The 14,142-nt window shown below is 35.3% G+C and overlaps 1 protein-coding gene across 1 annotated transcript in view; it reads right to left on the reverse strand.

The window, feature by feature from the left end:
• Positions 1-8,210, reverse strand: part of LOC109105146 (DNA-binding protein SATB1-like) — a 55,674-nt gene extending 47,464 nt beyond the window's left edge. The window contains exon 1 of the mRNA XM_042773211.1: positions 7,882-8,210. The gene's annotated coding sequence lies outside the window, so the exon portion shown is untranslated. The remainder of the gene's footprint in view (positions 1-7,881) is intronic.
• Between the last annotated feature and the right edge of the window lie 5,932 nt (positions 8,211-14,142).

Here is a 14,142-nt window from a genome sequence, read left to right on the forward strand (position 1 = left end):
AGAGAGAGAGAGAGACGAGATCTAATTTCTGCAAATATGATACAATAATAAATTAATGCACACCAGTACAACTTTTTTTTTTACAAAGTGATTATTTTAAAGAGAAACTGCAGTAAAAAGTAAAAACGCGCATTTTATAAAATGGTATAAATAATTTAAAAAAATACAATTTGATGCATAGATTATTAAACTAAAACTCTTATTTTTTTTTACATCAAAACAAGAATGCAATCATTCCCAATCTTATTTGATTTTAAAACAATGCCCACTGCAATAAAAGAAAATAATAATTGCAGAGGCATTATGCTATCCAATATGTATGTTATCATAAATAAAATCACAATGACATATAAAGACAACAGTCATGCAGAAATATGTGCAAGTCTCCCTTGGGGGTTTGGAAGTAATGCCACATCCTGGATGGTTAAAATGACTTTCAAATATCTGTATTTACTATACTGTGTTCATGATTTCAACATGACTTGTATTGAATATATTGATTGTATAATATAAAATTTAGACAGACAGACAGACAGACAGACAGACAGATAGATAGATAGATAGATAGATAGACAGACAGACAGATAGATAGATAGATAGATAGATAGATAGATAGATAGATAGATAGATCGAACTTTGTTTCTGCTACTGTATGTTATTATAATGCCAAAAAAAATATTTGTACAAAAAAAAAAAAAAGAAGATTGGTTTTAAAGGTAACCAAGCACATGCCAATGCCAGAATCAACAATTATAATGACTAATGGGCCCAATAATTAATTATAGTGAAGACAGTGAAATATGTTTTTTTAAAAGCAGGGTGTGTAACATGTATATAAACTGAAGGTGATGAAGCGATATGAAATCATCAGAGGTGCAGATCTAGAACACTAAGTATCACTGCTGTTAAAAACAGGAAATGTAAAAGAAAAGCGATGACCAAAAAAGGTGGATGCATTTCAAGGGGTCGCAAAATACGTTAATCAATTCAACACAGGTAAACGATTGGGTTTTTGTTTGTGTGTTTTTAATGTTACATATGAATCCAGCATATCTGGTATGTCATTCATACAACGCTAAACACGTTTCCGGGATTGATGTGAATTTGCACGGAGCTTGTTTTTGCTGTCTTGAGATGTTAGTCCTTGTGCAACACATTGGGTGGCGCAGCAGCTACAGCAATGCTTTAGATATAGGCCAAAAATTAATATAGCCAACTTTACATCAAAAACATTTGCTGCAGCGGCTCTTTAATACAAGAAACCTTCAGTATTTCAATGCAAATTCTTAAACTATTTCAATCAGATCAGACCCTTCAAATCTAGCAAAGTTGATTCAGTCGTAGTAAATAATATGACATAGCACGGTTTTATCTGGTGCATTTCTCCTCCCACGATCCATCAGTGGCTCTAAATGTCAATTCCAAAATCGTAAATGGATTGTGTAGTTGCATCGGTCCACTTTTATTTCCACAGTAAAATGGAAATGCAGACCGAGTGCAGTAGTAAGCGAAGCGTGGCCGCCATGTTGACGTGCTGTGGCTGCAGTCTCCTCTGCACTCGTACAAGAGCATCACACAATTTCTGCCGGCCTTGCCAGGAGGGTCCTGATGCTGCCAACAGGTGCAGATACTGCCAAGAGCCCTGGCACACACACTGCCCAACAACACCAACTCCGACATACAGAAGGGCATGCAGATTCACAGAGCAGAAATGATTTGATCAACTGTGGTTATAATTCAGCTCTCGCCTATTTAAAGAAGGGTAAACACAATTGAAAAGTTGAAAATGCCAATATTTGTAGCAGGCTCAAAGCAAACAATAATGAATACTAATATGATAGTGATTTAAAAAAAGAATAATAAACAAATACACAAATGCATAATGCAGAACAAAAGCAATGCACAAACACTGCAGAAATTTACTGTACTGCCTCATCTGACACTTTTATTGGTGAAAATTTATTTAGTTATTCTAGTAAAATAAAATATTTTATCTAAGAATTTCTGGGTATTCAAATTTGAGGTATTCAAATTGGGGTATTCAAAAAAAAAAAGAAAGAAAAGAAACAGTTAACAAAATGGCATTTTAATGTTGACTACATTAGATTTATCCAATTAATATTAAAATAATTGCAAAAAATGGATTTTAACAATTTTCCACATTTTATAGCATCCTAAAGATGTTGCATCGTTTATTTTGCCTTTTTCCATGAACATACTGTTTATCCTGGAATATCAGAGAATTTAATGTCAATTTATATTGACATTAAATATTTGGTATTTAAATCACAGAATTTAACAGGGTTTTTTCTGCAAAATGAAACAATTAACAAAATGTAGTTTTTAATTTTGACAACATTTCAATTTGTAAAATGAATTCACAATTAAAAAAAAATAAAAAAAATGAAGTGAATTTAAAAAAAATTCACAATTTATTCAACACTTCTAATAATTAAAACAAATAAATAGGATTTTTTTAGCATCCTAAAGATGTTCCATTGCTTATTTTGCCTTTTTCCAAGATCATCCTGTTTTCCCTGGAATAGTGTCATGATATGTGTAAGTGCACATCCCAAGTTAGAAACCCCTATGACAACAAGACAGTACGGTCTTCCTCTTTTTAGCTGCACTGGAGGCAGTTTATCACTCGGCACATTTCACCAGTGCTATTCTGACTGCTCGCACGCGTAGGTGTTGTTTAGTCTATGTCTTTGCCACTTCCGCAATGTTAAATGTGCATTAACAAGATTATTTGAGGTAGTGTTATAAATCAGAGCCAAGAGCATCTCAGCAGTTTGATAACACAGACAGCATGGGGTAGAGTCATCAGTGCCCACCACATACCGAACAGAGGCACTGAATCAATGCAGAGGCAAATGGGCAGTATACAAATCTCCATTAGATGCATTCAAAACAAACATTTCCTGGAAATACAAAAACGTGGAACTCATTACGGTCTCTAAATATTGGTGGCTGGCACATTTTTAAGATAGAATAGAGGAGATGTGTTACTCAAGCTCATTAATACAGTAGTTTGCAGTTGACTGTGCACGACTCACATGACTTGTAAGTGTATTAAATAATAAAAATAATCTGCAGTAATAGACTTATGTGCATGAGGGGAGTCTAACTTCATAACTTTTTGTGTTGACTAATTATTTAATCGTTTTATAAATGCATGCGGTGGCATAAACCGATGCAGCACAGTGAACAGTCATTTCTGCATACTGCACACTGTGTTGTTGAACCTCTAGTGTGCACTGTAAAAGTCCCCCTGTGGCTTGCTGGCATCTGAACACCTGCCAAATAAAGTATGCAAGACTTTTAAATCAGTGAAAGTCTACGAAAGCTTAGGTCCGGCTGCACACAAGCGAATGACAACAAAAAGATCCTGCTCTTTGAAACTCCCTCGTGAATCCGTATTAATTATTTAAAAAACAATTACTCCCTCCAAGCACACGAGAGAAGCTCTTTATCGGCTCATCGCTTGTTTATTCCCCGCTTTTATCGAATTATAAAACAAATCTGTCATCTAACGATCAAGTGAGATCAGTTTCAAGGCCCGGGAAATTACTTTTCTGTCACTGCAGTGGGGCAGCATCACATGATCGAATAATTAGCCCTCTAATTTCTGCCTCGTGGATTGCGACGTATCAACAATTAATAGAGTTAAAGCGACAGGGAGAGAAAACCGCTGTGAAGCTCTTTTTGTCCAAGCTTTGCTGAGATGCAACGCGTGGGCCCACACAGATACTGCACCCGCAGAAGTTTTAGCAGAATTGCAACGCCCGTCATTCACAAACTTCTACACGACTACACATTTTGTCTCATTTTATTATGCTTTCAAGCTTTCAAAATGAGTGCAATACTCTCACTTGCAACATTTAATACACAATTATAGAGATATGCCCACAAAATTAGTGCAGGAAATGCAATAAAGGTCAGATAATAAGTGAGTATGCTTGTTTTTTTGTAGGATACAGCTCTGCAGTTAAGTATGCACTGAAAGATGCACTCTTAAAAAATAAAAGATTATAAAGGGTTCTTTATAGTAAAAAAAAAAAAAAAAAAAAAAAAAAAATAAGGTTCTTTTAAGAACTGAAAGATTCTAAAAATGCAAAACCATCTTTTTGGAACATTTACTTTTGAAAAATGCAAAAGGTCATCAGCTTCAAATCTTATAGGGAACTGATATATGCAATGATAAAATCTACCTTAAAGTTATGCATAAAAGCATATGGTGAGTAACTAAATTAGACTTCAGATCAGAGATCAGAGGCCTGCTGACTATAGACAGGACCTACAGTTTTATCAAAATACTTCTTCCTTCTCTTTCATTGTTTCTATGTGTGTGTGTGTGTGCATGAAAAATCAAAAACAACAAATAAGAGCCCTTGCTTCTTTTCAGTTGACTACACTGCAAAGGCAAAGATTTGAATGGCGTTAATCTGCGTCCCTCCAAATCTCTATAAGTGCATGTGTGTGCGTTTGCACTGTAAAGGAGAGTATCTTCTTTAATTGTTTGCTGCGAGTATGTGGGTGGGTATTAAAACCCTGATCTTTTGCAGTATGTGCATTCCTCTGATACATACTGCTTTCTTTGTGTCGCCTTACCAGAACAAAGGATTCGAGAAAACCTACACAGATCGGATAACGACAAGCATAGAAATAGCAGACAATAATGTGAGATCAAAACATATGGAGTGTCTAAATTTGGGTTATGCGAAATTTTAAAAGGTTTAAGGTGGAACTGAGTGCGTATTTCAAACTGTATTAGTGATGGTGCTGCGGAGAATGATTATATTGCTCTTCTGATTTTACACAAATGTCATTTAGCCTAAGCATGACCAAATCAACATGACGCACTTTTGACGCTTTGTCCTCTGAAAAGATCCGGCGACGATTCTCAAACCCAGATAAAAGCAGGCAAATATGTAAATACAAACGCGAGAGATAGCGCTTGAGGAATTAAACACAACCATCAAATCGCTGCTGATATATGCAAATCACCTCTGGAAAAGTTGGAAAATGTTGCTAAATTATTCTCGAGTTGCATGTGATCGTCCGCCGTTTTACATGCTTGACTCAGAGCCCAAGTATGCACAAACAATCCTTAATTTTCCTTTCTTCTTATTCCCAAACTGGTTTGAGCTTGTCATCAAAAGTCTCTGATTCATTGTTACCTTTCCTAACTATTAGAAATCATAACAGCTCTTTCCAAACAGGGTGGAATCTCCAAGCAGCCACATATTAAAAAAACGAGACAGACCTCTTATTTGCTGGCGACAGTCTAATAAATGCATACGCTGGCATCTAAACAGGTATTTACCGTGCTCTAACCACAAGTATAATTCTTCTCTTTGCTGAGCTGTTATTTCAGCCTAGCGTTCATTACCGCCGTGGTAAAGACGATTAATGGTTTTACCCTAGAAATCACTCTTGACTTCACTACACGAATCAGACACAGACCAACCAAGAAGTTCTTCATCTTCCTTTCATGCACCTCGATTGCTGTCACTTACAACAGGACAAATCATGCGAGATGGAGTGGAAATAATTTATCAAGGACGAGTTGCCTTGATTATACTCTCAGGTGCATGCTGAAAATAACCGATGCACCGCGCCGGATAATTGGTCTCTAAGGGTCTGGAGGGCGACCGGCGTGTGTTTCTCACTGACAAAGATGCAACTTTGGTCACCACTGTGCGTGTATCAACTTTAAGAGGAAAGAAGTTGCATTATGATGGGTTTAAAGAGCAGCTTAACCTTTCTGACCCCCAAATTGGAGGCCACATGCAATACAAGGAGTTGAACAACATTACCTTCCCTCTCAGAAGCTACTCTGACTTCCTGTTGTTATTTGCAGTGCTACGCAGTTAGGGGCTAACTGGCATTGATCTTAGCAGACATTTGTCCTACTATCATTTTTAACACACATCTGTATGTGGTAGCGTTTTTGTTATTTATAGTCTGTCCGAGCGTGCCAGACAATGCCACTGCGCAGAGATTTGGGACAGCGATATCATTGCAGATGATGATTCAGGCTCGGTTATCATATCAGGGTGAGTATCTGAACAACAACAACCAGCCGTGGAAATGGGGTTAGGTGATGCCAATACAAAAAAATGGTTAACAACTTTCAAGTCGAGATCAAGGGGACCCACGCGGTTTCACATCAGCAGACTGTACATTAACGTGACACTGTGAAGAAGACGTCAGAATGAAACAAATGAAGAAAAACCTGCATAATAGCAGTGACTTTGATGTTAAACAGCACTTACAAGAAGCAAACCTGACGCTGGCAGGAAAAGCTCATGAGCTCTATTCTGAGAAATACTGACCAGATCAACCGCACTAATTCTACCCCAGATAACTAGTAATCTCAAGAAGAATAACCTCATTTTTTTTACCACATTGACCTGTTAATGAGGAATCAGATATAATGTGCACTGCAAATGAGATTGCAAAAAGTGTGTCAGTCACACACACAAATAATATTACAGGCGTGCACTTATCACTGTCCTCAATTTAATTCTATATAATCAGTGTTATCACTGATTAATTGATTACATGCACATCATTTTTGCACTGCAATAGTCTAATTTTCATAAATTTAATTTGAGAACAGCACCTTGCCCATGAGAAGCTGTGATGAACATTATGCAGTTCTTACAACTGCTCTCTGCTCTTCATCAACATACCAAAGTGTAGCATAATAATAGTAATGTACGGTTGCTACCCATAACTATAACCGTAATGTACATAAATTTAAATGCAACATTTAATGAACCACTTTGTAATATAATTTATTCTATCACACCCCATATAGTTGCCAATTAAGAGTGGTAGATATGAATTAAAAGCACTGAGATGCATATATTTTTATTTCATTTGTTCAAAGTGCCTTAATGCAAGCATTTCAGGTCAAAAATGTAGAAATCTTATGTGTGAATGTTTTATTGTTAGTGCTGAGCTCCTGAACACACACTGATCTGCCCGTATTATTAGTACTTTCCCTAAAAATGTACTGACAGTCAGATATGTACATTTTAAAGAAATTGTAATGCAAATATTAGAGTGCATAAAGAATGGATATTCTGACTTATGTGTATTTAACAACCTTGTCTTTAGCTTAATATGATTATTTCTGCTTTATTTACATTAATTTCCTTAAATATTGTTGTCTGCATCTTAACTCCCTAAAGTCAGATCTGACGCCTTTTTTCTTTGCATGTAAATGCATTTCAACCCTCATGTTTACAAATGTGTTTTCACACTTAGTTGCACAGGGTCCTGACCACTGCATCCTCCTATAAAACTGAGGCGTTAAGTTTTACATCACACCAGAAAAAGAAAAGTGTAATGTGATGCTCTGCAGGCTGACAGTCAGATTTATTTAGAATCATTTAGTCATATTAGTCATTTCATCTTATTTAGGAGCATGTCTGCCTCTTGACTCCATAAAATTGGATTTTTGTTCCTTTTTTCCTATTTAGATCTTGCGCACATACATGCATATGTGTACAAGTGTGTATGCAATAGGTTCATGTTTTTATAATCTGAACATGTATGATTACAAATCATTACCTTTTGCCACATTTAAAATCTACATTTAGAGATTTATAAACAATATACATACCTGGACACACACACACACACACACATATATATATATATATATATATATAGAAGAATAGGAGAAAATCAGTTGCACCTGAACATATGCATGAATGAACCCCCTCCCCCTCCTCATTGTCAATTGTTTATCTATTGATAAGAGAGGACAGCAAACAGATCTGACTGGTCGTTAAATATACAGCAGCTTTGCGTTCGGAGCAGATGCTCGGAGACATCAGAGAAAGAAAAAAAGCACTACAATACCTTAGAGAAGTTAGCAATCTCCGCGAAAGCGCTCGTTTTCCATCCAAAAGTTGAGAAGGCTCGTTTAACTTCGTCCCCACGTTGAGAGATCCAAAGCCGGCGCGCGTCCGCAGCTCTGCTCGCTGATGGAGATGGAGATGTCCCTGCGCGTACCGCTGAAGTTGGGAGCGCACGGTCTGCGCGCAACGTGGGCTGCGATGCGGGATAGCAGCGCAAGAGAAGGGGGAGGGTTCGAGCTCGATGAGAGGGGTGTCAGGTAAACGAACCGCCCCTCCCCGTCGACATAAGACAATCTGCCAGCTGTGGCGCACCGCGTCTTCTTGCCCCACTTTGATTTTTGGAGCGGCGCGTCTCCATGCGCACTCTCCAGGGACTCATCCACTTTCACACTCAACCATTCTCATATTTACACACCACATGTTAAAAAATGTCAGGAAGGAGGACTGTATAAAATTATTTAAAACTTGCCATCCGCAGCCACGGTGGGTTTACACTTCTAGTCATTTGATTTCATGTGCGACTTCACACACACTCACACACACTCGCGGATTTTAATACGGGATCACAAGAAAACATTTGATTTTTCATTTATAGATCAATAAATTTCAATTACGCGCGTGTGAGATTAAAATCCAAATGAATATAGAGAGAACAAAATCTTGTAAATAAGAAAATGCGCATTTGAAGCAAATGCTGATTTTCAATCTAAATATGTTATATAGGCTATATTATTTAATAATGATCATATAATAATTTTGTCACTTCATTGTAGGTTAATTTCTAAAGTTTACGTAATAGAATTCTCTCTCATTTCTGTCCGAGTGCTGGTGTATGAGCTGTAGATTTTTGTCCGTTTTAATCATTACATTTTAGATACACACTAAAGCGGCAATTTATGCCATAAAGTTGCAATTCGTAGCACAAATTAAATATGTTTCATAACCTACTCTTATAATTTTCTAGAATCAAAATAATGATGTAATATGTTACTAACGGTGGCAGATATCGATTTAAAACACAACCACCTCGCGATAAAAACATAAAGATCTACCATATTGATATTTTATTTTAATACCCAATGCGGAAAATGAAACTATTCAAACTGTAGCTCTGCAGGAGTTTTGCACCAGATATGATGATGAGAATGAATCCTTTCAAATGTGAGTCATCCGACCCGAAGCTCACGTTATTAGAAAGCTTTTACACCATAGTTCATTTGACATTTATTCGACATAAACATACATCAGATAGCATCATCTCCGATGCAGATTTCCAGTAGAGCTTCAGCATTTCCTCCCTTTGATGAAGGGGAAATAAGTAACGCTGCACACTGTTTTGATTCTAAAGACTATTAAAATAATAATAATGATAATAATAATAATAATAATAATAATTTCTGTTTAATTCTGAAATAACTTGAATTTGAATTGGTTTGGGTGTGAAAATTACTTTTCATCCAGACACAGAATAATGTCAGCATGCTTATTCATAACTGTAATACAAACATTGTTATCATATAGTAATTACATGATGCAACCTGAGGAAACCTTAAATGAATAGAGCAGACCACCAGCCTCCTGAAGTGACAGTACAGGCTGTGAGAATCTGTCTTAAAAATAAAGTGGAAAAATAATTTGCTTAGTTCATCCATAATTTGATGTGTAGATGTAAAATGTCAGAACTGGTGTCACTGATGTAGAAATCAGTGTACTTCTATTTGGCCCACAAAAGAAATACTAAATAGGCCTATATTTCTGATCTATTCCCACAGATTGCAATTTTAAAATAAACGTTTAATTAATACAAAAAAAAAAAAATGCACAAAATATAAAATATTCATGTTTTCTATTAGTGTTAGGAACCAGTGGGGTCGGTCGTAAAGACGACACTCTTTGTCCTTGACACTAATTTGCACGTTTTTAGGATTAGCAGTAGATTTCAAAGCAACTTTATTTTCTAGCAGCCACATGTTGGAATGTTATATCAAAGTCTGAGACACACAGCGCAAAAAAATATAAAAAAATAATACACTGAGCAAAATGTGTTCCAACACTGTGTTTTCACCTACACAACCTTTCAGAAAGGACCTGGCAAGCATCACCTGTTGCTATAGTACGAGCTCAAGGGTGTTTGTCCAAATATGTTTGCGCATTTGTGTGTTTGTTGCGGTATTATTGTCGTATGAACGGAAAGGCGGCTGCTACAGTGTGCTATGTTTAACCTCACATCATGGAAACATACATCTGTAAATTTCCAAAAACACTGACACCTCGGACTTGATAACTAGGCCAAAATTTACATAATCGCAGAGAAAAACTGTGAATGTTTTCTAAAGCTTGTGACCGCATATTTTTGTTTTTAAAAAATGGAAATGAATTCATTTGAACTGAATCGATTCAGAGTTATTATTTGACATCTCAGCCAAATATTAATTCAAATAACTTCTTGTTATCGTTACAGCCGTTTCTTGTCATTATCACATTGTAACTGCTTCTCAGAAAACTCGCCCAAATAGTGGCTTCGGGACTCCACAAAAGCCAAGATGGTTTCATTTATCAGAGGCATTCATAATTTTCAGGTTCTCTGTATGAATCACCGTCACACATTAGTTTCAGGGGAGTAATCTCGAGCTGGAGAGATCAGGGGAAACTCCTTGCGTCTGAAAGAGTAATACAGTATGAAGAGCAGAGAGAATTTCTGACACTGTAGGACAGGCTTTGGATTCAACTCACCATCATGTGGATCAAGAATACAGGACAAGTCTTTCATGTGCTGTTCTCCATAGTGACCACAAGAGGGCTTCATGTGTGCTGGAGAGAAACATTGATCAGCTTTGATTTACACACGTTCATGCAAATCATAAAACAGGCCTTTTAATACATAGATACATGAGCATCATTGTGCACATCACTGCACAGCAACTATACAGACCTACTCTTAACCCATATTACTATATATATATATATATATATATATATATATATATATATATATATATATATATATATATATATATATATATATATATAATATTTGTATTTTATTAAAAGAAAGAGAAATATATTAACTTACCTTAAAAAAACAATAAATAAAAATGCCACATATACAAACATTTTATAATATATACTTTTATTTTTTTTTTAAAAAAAAGTAAAAGAAAGAAAAAAAATAACAACTTTAAAAAATGCTACATGTATAAAATGTTATATTATTATTATATTATGTGATTAGTAAAAATGTATATATATATATATATATATATATATATATATATATATATATATATATATATATATATATACAGTGTGTGTAGTTTTTATTTATTTTTTATATTATTTTTCATATTATATTATATATATTTTTTCATTAAATTAAAAGAAAGAATAAAGGAAAAGAAAAAAAAAGAAAAATAATAATAAACAAATGTATAAATGCTATACATATATAAAGTATATATCTATTACATTTTTTGTTTTTAATGATTAATTGCCAAATTCACCACTCAAAATTTGGAAGAGAACACCAATCATATACTTTTTCATCCCAGTTTCAATTTATAACACAAAACCCGTTGAATAGATTTTTTTTTTTTTATATAACTATGGCGAAATAGACTAAAATATACCATGTAAATACCTGAATAGATTCACGTGGCTAAATGAAAGGAGTTGAAAACAGTAAGAAAGCTTTGTGACATCAGCTGAAATAAAAAGTCATTTCAAATTACTTGATAAAATTACTACATTCTGATTAAACATTACAAAGCCAAACTTTTTTTATGTGGAATAACATGCAACAGAAACACGTATTAGGAAATTAACTGGGTTAATTTCAATGTCATGATGTTGACTTTAAAACTAAATATTTCACGCTGTCTGCCACGACTGCCATAACAGCTGAGAGCGTGTGTTGGAGAAGTCGCTAACAGAGCAGTATTAGCGGTGCTGGGGTACATCCACGCACTGACAGTAAGTGTTAACGTGGCGGCGTGGGTGTCTGACACAGGAAGTCAGCTTAATTGCGTTGACAGAGTCATATTTTTTTCTGCCAGCCGAGTCGAATGGTGAGTAAAAGGAAAATGCAAGAATGAAAAAGAACTCAGCAGATTGTACAGAAACAGAAATAAATAAAACTCAGAACACCACGGTAAACACAAGATCCCAACCATTCCCTCTCACCCAGAACAACACCCTGAAATGAATGTTTACAACTCACAGCCAGCCTAAAGAAGCAGCAAGACTGCTGTTGTTTTCATCCAGCGGTACATTTTAATTACAGGCTATATTTACAATGCTAAAAAAAAATAAGCCTAGGGCAAAATATCAGAGGTCTTGTCTAATTTTAGAATGTTTTATTATTTTGTTGTTCTTGCTGAACAATTTGCAGTTTTTAGAGAATGTGAATTGCACAGTTATCGTCGTTATTTAACCCTTGAAAATCCTTTACCTGATTTGGTGTTTCTGGTCAAAAATGAGCGGAATTGCTTGTAAACTTTCATTATACTATATTATCACTTCATCTTGGATTTAATCTTGTTTTCTTTCAATTAGCACAGGTTTTGTATTTCTTTTTGAATCTGATTGATCATAGGCCTCATTGATTTGAGCTTCATGCACCACATTTTTTGAGTGAAAAATCATTATTTGTGGATCATTTTGCCAATGTTTACATAAAAACTGAGGTGCATGAGCTCAGGGCCGGGCTTCCCGATAACGATTGATCTTAGCGCTTAAGAGCGCTTTCTACGAGTAATTTTACGAACGTTCATTATTGTTTCACGTGCGTTACCCAAAAATGCACTTAACACAGTGGCACTCAGCCGTGCTTTAAGTGCTACTTAGGAGTCGCTATCCTTTTGTCAAGTGCTGAAATGTCACCTTATAGAATGGCTTGCAATTGTAGGCTACACGCTCTTTTATTGAAATGTTAACCTAATGCTGCATTCCAGACAGCTCGAATATCATATCATATCATATCATATCATATCGTATCGTATCGTATCGTATCACACTGCATCGCATCGTATCGTATCGTATCGTATCGTATCATATCATATCATAGTTATAAGTATATTTGTAGAGACTTTATTTCCAGGCCCAAGATGGCTGCACATCAGTAAGTCATTGACAGTTTATTTATTTATTTATTTATTTTTAGTTTATCCCTATTTTTCCCAGTCTTTGAAGCATGTTTCCTACATTATTTATTTTATTCATTTTTTTTTTGTTCAGTCATTTAATTTAGTGTGTATTTGTATTTTTTTGTTTCCTGCACTTTTTGATTATTTCATTTATAAATTCACATGAATAATCACATGAATAAAGCACTTGAATAAAGTTAAAGGTGTAATCTGCTGATTGTCCTGCAGGTGACCGCATAAATCTGTCTTCTTACGATGCACTTAAGGCTTTATGATTACTCCAGAGCACTCGTAGATCTACTATGATTTTCAAGTGCTACTTAAGTTAGATGCTTTTGGGAAACAGACCGTAATATTAAGATCAGTCGTATGATCGTTTTTACGAACTTCTTAGGCTTACGAAGATTTTGGGAAACTCAGCCCAGATCAGTGAGGCCCACAAAGAGCCAAAGTTCCAAAAAGAAATAGAAAATGTGCAAATCAAAAGAAAACAAGCTGATCAAAATATTGAAACCAATATTTAGTAATACTATAGCATAATTTATAAGCAATTTTTTTAGGCCAGTCATTTTATACCATGTAACAAGGTGGGGACAAAAATACCAAAAACATACAACAATTATAAAAAATTAAAAAAATGGGGGGGGGTGCTGTTGTTATAGCAATGTGTGAGCAAAGTTTTAGTCTAATGCGATTAGACTAAACTAGCATTTTAGACTAACATCAGGGTTAAGATAAAAAATAAAAATAAAAAATCTGTTGTTATAATGCTAAATTATTTGCATTTTTGCTTTGTTTTTCCTATAATAACAGACCCGTCACCGATTTTTGGCTCGTGACCTACCAGTTGACATCTGCTTCATCTATCATAAATGCAAAAAACAATATAACCATGAAAAATAAATACGCTTTTCAGCTTTAAAAGAGAAGAAAACACTTCGTAGAATTTAGGACATGACATTTAATCTGGGTCCTTGAGTCTTATCTAAAGTGTGTGAAGCATGTTTATGGCAGCAGGATCGCTCCCTTCAGAAACACATGGTGAGCCAGCATCTATTAGATCAGCACAGTTCTGATCATGGTTGTATTTCTGGTGTGGTTCAATATGCTTTACACTCCCT

The sequence above is a fragment of the Cyprinus carpio genome, chromosome A16, assembly GCF_018340385.1.
Source record: "Cyprinus carpio isolate SPL01 chromosome A16, ASM1834038v1, whole genome shotgun sequence".
Lineage (NCBI taxonomy): Eukaryota > Metazoa > Chordata > Actinopteri > Cypriniformes > Cyprinidae > Cyprinus > Cyprinus carpio.